At 42.4% G+C, this 6,531-nt stretch overlaps 1 pseudogene; it reads right to left on the bottom strand.

The window, feature by feature from the left end:
* Positions 1-895: 895 nt before the first annotated feature.
* On the bottom strand, positions 896-2,539 carry LOC120110076 (annotated as a pseudogene).
* Between the last annotated feature and the right edge of the window lie 3,992 nt (positions 2,540-6,531).

Raw genomic sequence — 6,531 nt, 5'->3', positions numbered from 1 at the left:
CGGGGCCTGCGACGGCCACGGAAGGGAGCTCGGGCGGGGGCAGGCCGTGGTCGGCGGCGGGCGGTTTGGCCTTTTTCTTGTTCTTCTTCTTCGAGGAATGGGAGATCAAAGAGGCGGGGGCATTTTCGGCATTTTCTTAAAAATAAAAGGGGCAATCACGGACCGAGAATTGAACTCGGTGAAGTTATTCGATCGAAGATTTTAAGACCGGTCAACGGAAACTTTTTGTTATACGAGGGTCTTTTGGAGGATGGAAAATTAATTTGCCAAAATTAAAATTTGATTACTGTGAAAATGGTTTTTATCATGTAATATTACAAAAAAACATTTGTAGTGAAACTAATTCATCAATAAAAAATGTTAGATTTTTTTTTTTCATACAAAAACATACCTATGGCAACGATTCTAGCATCATTACCAAAATCAATAATCAATTAGCAACAAGAACATGCCATCCCTAAAGCCTTCATATTTGCGATAATAACATTTTGATATCTTGTTGGTGGAGGCTTGAGGGGCCGAGTCAACGTTGGCAGAGGCCTGAAGGGCCGAGTCAGTCCCGCCGCCTGCCAACGTCGATGCGCTGGAGGAGTAGGGTGGGTTATACCACTAGGGGGTCCCTAAACCCACTGGCGAGGCCCTGTCGGAGTCCGGAGTTGGGCGAGGCTTGGTCGGAGTCGACTCGTGGCGCTATGGGCCCCTGCGTTAGTTTAAGGAAATAAAGTTGCGCCTTCACTGACACCTGCGGGTTTTGGTGTAATGGTAGCGCTTGATCCTAACATATCTTCCTATGATAGATATAGATCATAACTAAGCAAAATTCTTGGATCATAACTAAGCAAAATTCTTGGCAGGAATGAAAGTATTTGGAGCCGCAAATTTGGTGGCAACAAAATATTTTTTTATTATCAAAAACATTACCAAAGAGATATTACACGACAATTTTTTTATTTCATTGCATGATGACACCTAATAGTAACAACTTATGCTTCGTAGTAAATTATTTTCTTACTAAATGATAAATTTTATTGTAGACATCAGATGCGCTTGCTGGTTACTCTAGAGAGTAACATATTTTTTTGAAGGAGGCTTGGTTGTAGTCGAATAAGGCCACATGGACCTCAATGCTTCCATCTCCTATGAAGGAAGGTACGAGGAATATGACTCCCTCGATAGGCAGGAATGATGGCATGAAATAGAATGGACTTCCTCCGCCAAAGTCGAGATCATATAAGGGCAGCCTCAGCCAGCTATCCACGTCCACGTTAGGGCCCAGCACCCACTTGTCCGCGTCGGCCGTCGGCGCCAGATCCTCCTTCTCCACGTCCACTTGCGAAGTCTATGAACGACCTGAAATAGGCGTCGTTCACTCTCGCGACGGCGTCATGGATGAGCTCGGCCGCATACTGCAATGGGCTGTCCACGAGATCCCGCACCCTAGCACGGGGGTATGCCCATAACACCATGTTACCGAAGTACTCGCCGGGCAGGCGTGGGTTCATCCTCCTCCGCCCGTCCACCGAGATCCGGACGTGGGTGGTCTCGGACTCGTGGAGCCTACGAGCCTTGGTGACCACCCTCCACAGGTGAGCCATGAGGCTCTCGAACGTGCTGTAAGGCTTGCTGGCCCCGGCCGATGCCCGGGACTTGAGCTTGGTCAGGAATTCCATCGTGAAATGCGCCTTGTGAACGACTATGTTGTCCTTGAGAGGATCGGACTTTGCAGCGCCGAACATGTTCTTGGGTGCGAACTCCACCCCTCGGTGCTCGAACTCCAGCAGAGGCGGCACGCGAGGGGTCATGAAGAACGCGAACGCGCCCCGGTCGTGAACGGCGAGGCTGAAGTCGAGGCCCCGCGTCGCGAGGCTCCATGCGATCAAGAAGTTGCCGGCGGCATGGGCATCGGCGACACGGTGGTGCGAGGTGAACCCCACCACGAGAGAGCCGCATGCAAACCGCGTGAGCTGGACCTGGAGGAGCTCCGCCACGCCATGCACCTCAGGGTGCAGGCTTAGCAGTGCCGGCGAGGGCTTGAAGGGCAATACCTGGTCCAGAGTGGAATCCACCGATGCCTCGACGAACCGCACGCCTTCGTCACTGAGGAGGATGACAGGGTTCCCTTCGGCGTCCTCCCCGAGCCTTCCGGCGAACTCCCTGTACTCGGAGAGCACCCTGGCGAGGCCATTCTGCATGACAGAATTGGGAGGAGCTGGTGTACGGAAGGCGTAGATGCTTGCAATGTGCATGTCATAGGTGGCTTTATCGAATACGCTCAGGGGGACATGAGGAGTGGTGGGTGGAAGATTGCATTCATAGTTGGGCTTGACGATTCTCGTGCTCTCCACGCTCACCTTCAGGATTTTGGTTGGGCTTGGCATGGCTGTACTGTGCGTTGGAGGAGATCTGTGAAACTTAGGGTTTGCAGGAGTGGTGGTGGTGGTGGCCTTGCTTAAATAGAGTGGAAATGATGATATGTGTCGTCCAACGCGATCCAAGTTGGTGGATGGTGGTTGTGAAATATTTATCAAAAGACAAGCACTGTCTTTTTTTGTTCCCTATATTTAATTTTTCGTTTATTTATACGGTTGACTTGGCGAAGGATTCGCAGAACCGGGTCAGCAGGAGTAGGTAGGCCGGAGAAAAGAGTCATGGATAGTTGCTGCTCTAGGAACCTACGTTGGATAATGGTTTTTTATTACAATTCTAGTGCAAGGAGCTGGAGGCAATAGTAGTAGAAAATATGGAACTGGATAAAGAAACGGTTTTATTTCTCTTCTGGTTGTTTTTTCAATGTGAGCATAATGCAATACAAGAGCATCACTTTAAATAAAGCAATGCATAACAAATATAACAAATTAATAAAATATCTACATAAGTTGCGCTCTTCCTATCTTTGAGTAATTCCTTTTTTTGAATTTCTTGCTATCTTTGACTGATATAGTTAGGATGCACCTGAACTCGAAGTTGGTTTGGTGCATTCCTCCAAAGATGGCTGGATTGGCTTGGATCAGATACTCTCGACTGATTTATTGTTATTCCATGCGATATTTCCACATCTTGTTGGATGTCTTTTGGTTTGAATTTGCTGACCTTGGGTCTTCTTTATCTCAAATAAAACCCTCAGAGTACTGAGCTGCAAAGGATGCCACCCAGTCCACCTGCTTAGAGCCAACTGGTGCGGTTTTTATGCTTGTTTGGTAGAGAGTTTTTTTTGTCCTTTTTCCTATCCTTATCTGTTGAGCTAGAACGGTAGGTAGTGAGTGCATTATATATGCTTGGGTTAAAAGAACACGATATATTGGTCTGAAATGGAGTCGAACTTAACTTACTTCTCAAAAAATAATTTGGTAATGTTTCTACTTTAATAATAATTCAACAATATGTTTCTTCTGTAAGGGAGTATTTTAATTTCTCATTCCATTCATTACATTTATATAGATAATACTTGCTCATGTGATGCTTGCACGGTTTTTAAACAGGTGTGGACATTGGGAAGAAGTGGGTTTCGTAGAAACTTAATGATTAGGTTGAAGGTATAACAAAAGCAGCATTAATTTCATAGTCATGCATTCAGCGGCTGGTAGCGTGGGGCATGCTGTCAAACATGCCACGATCAGTACCCCTTCATAAGATTTATTTTTTTCAAAAAAAATTTAGTAAGTATTGTGTAGGACGATAGAAATGACTTAAGACGGTGCATGCTGGATGGTGCAGGCTCTTCCCGTTTCGGAACATGCATTTAATTTGTACCCGTGGAGTTGCGTAGTTGACTCACAGGCCACTCTATTTTTCCTTTTTTGGTAAAAACAGGCCGCTCTATTTGGAAGGTTAAAAAAAAAAAAAAAACAAACCCCATCTCGACAACATAGATTGAGACTGTAAACACTGGTATGATTCGGAGCCACGAAGATCGCATGACCTCTAATGGAATTCAATTATTGTAGTCTAATCAAGAGAAGCATAAAAATATAGGATAAAGAGATAGAAATCAAGGCTAATCATGATATGTGAACACATTAGTTTGACATGTCAGTTAGCTATGTCATCATTGCTAAATACATTAGTTTGTTATGTTAGCTTCATGATCTGCCATATTAGTTTTTAAGCTACTATATTAGCTTCTATTCTTTCATGTTAAATCGTATACTGTCATATCAACTTGACATACCAGTCTTTCATATTAGTTTCTGAGTTGTTACGTCAATTTCTGATTTGCTACATCATCTTCTGGGCTGCTACATCATCTTCTGAGCTGCTACATCAGTTTCTAAGCTGCTACAATAACTCATGATCTATCACATCAGACTTTGTACTGCCACGTCGGCTTTTGATTTATCACTTCAACATCTAAACTACCACGTCAGTTTTGAGTTGCTACTTCTAATTTTGATCTGGTATGTTAGGTTCTGCATGCATTCGTGATCTAGTTTTCAAACTCAAATTGGCATCTACGATAACGTCTTGAATTTGAGAGGGGTTGTTAACATAATTTTAGGAATATGTAATAATTTGTATTAGCTCATAATATTTTTTTTATTAGCATGATCCTATATCATTATTTATTATTTTTTATAAAAAAACTTATATCAACTAGTAATATTTTTCTTTGTTAGCATGATTCTACATCTGTTTATATTATTTTTTTTTTGTATTGAGTTTGTATATTTGTATATATAATTTTGGAGATATACTAAATATAAGAAACATAAATATAATATTTTTTTCTCTTTCTCTTTTTGTAATTATTTTACTAAAATGCAATTATATCAAAAAGATTCTTAATGCGCTTCTGCGACATAATAATTGAAGTCCTCTTGGTAAGCTAATGAACATGGAATCGTCTCCAAGGACCGGAAGGACTCCACCGACCTGATGGCTGCTTTCGTATTTTTTGGCTGTTTAACATTTCTTTTTATCATATTTGATTGATCGGACGAGAAATGATATTATTATGACATATTGACTTCTCTTTAATGAAAGAGCGAGGCAGCTTTTGCCGTCTCGGTAGTCGGTTCTTCCTCGCATTGCCGCTCGCCTGAGCGCACCCCAGGCGAGAATCTAATGAAGCCCTTTTTCCTCGCATCTGAGCTGGGAGGCACCATTATACCAGCATGGGCGTACCATGCGAGCAGGAGCCGTGATGAACCACGTTGTTGCCAGCAAAATCTGATTTAATAATTTAATAAAACTGCATGAAAAAAAAAATTACTGTTTAGAAGCTAACGGAGTTGTGGATTGGATGGCTGCCTACATGGCCGGTCATTCCGGAAATACCATATAGCCCGAAAAATGAAAAGTTACCTCAAGCATTTTACGATTTTTTATTTTCTAATTTTATTGTATGTATTCGTACTCATAATATATAAAATATTTATTAAAAAAAAAAGATGCACTGATCTGCACATAAGGTCATCAAGGCTGATCTGGCTTGGGGCCTCTGATATTTTAGTCAGAAAAAGAAATTTTGGGGAACAACAGAGAAAAATAAGATTCTAAAAAAATGAGTAATGCATGTATTGCATGTGGTGCGTACAGCGTACTTGGCACATCAATCCTCTTTTTATAGATGAGAAGATATGATTCTTATTCAAGCGAAAAACAAACTCAGGCTTTCTATGGGGAAAAACTTGTTCAACTAAAGAAAGTTTTATTTTTTTCCTTCCGATGCCACATGTCAGCTAATGATTTGAGGCCACATAATACGTGTTCAATAAAACATCAAAAAAATTGTGATTGGGTTTGTGTTTACGGTCCCAGCAATGGCCTCCAACATAATTGAAATGTGTTTGCCTTTTCGGCTGAACCATATTCCAAGAACTTAGCTGAAATTCTTCATGGATTGGCTTCTCCATCGCCTAATAGCAGTCAATCCGAAGGGGCTGGAATTAGTTCTCCCTTCCCGATAATTGCAAGGCCTACTAAAGCTTCATCTTCGTCTCTAGTCCGGATAGGATAAGATTGGATCTGGATAGTATAGTTTAGGCTTCCCGTCGAACTAGTGCAACATACTAAGTGGATTCTATCCATTAGGTGACGGAATGATTAATCTTAATGAATCATAAACCATACCTTGACTCGCTAAATCCATCTTGAATTAAGCTTTGAAATGCGTGCGCAGCCGTGATCAATCGAGATTTGAATAGAGATTAGCGAGAGATCTTCTGGAGAGAGAGCTCTTAATGCATGCTTTAGAGAAGGGGTCTAACAGGCTATTTATAGCTCTCTCCAGGGACCAAACGCTGCAGGTGGTTACACCCGTGAAGAGTCACCCCCCATCAAGGTAACCCTTCACTACTGTGAAAATACCTTAATGCCCTTGTGATTATCAGGATTTACGAAATTCAAGGGACACTTGTCAAACGTGGGTTCTAATTAAACGGGATCAGGGTTTAATTAAAACGGGATCCAACATTCTCCCACTTGGACCATATTGACGCCATTTGTCAATGTGGGCCACAACTTGACGGGATCCCAACATTCTCCCACTTGGACCATATTGACAAGTGAAATATCCTTAGCACTTGAATTTTA

The sequence above is a fragment of the Phoenix dactylifera genome, chromosome 3 (assembly GCF_009389715.1).
Source record: "Phoenix dactylifera cultivar Barhee BC4 chromosome 3, palm_55x_up_171113_PBpolish2nd_filt_p, whole genome shotgun sequence".
Classification (NCBI taxonomy): Eukaryota; Viridiplantae; Streptophyta; class Magnoliopsida; order Arecales; family Arecaceae; genus Phoenix; species Phoenix dactylifera.
Note: the sequence above shows the minus strand (reverse complement) of the source record. Positions and strands in the feature narration are given on the sequence as shown.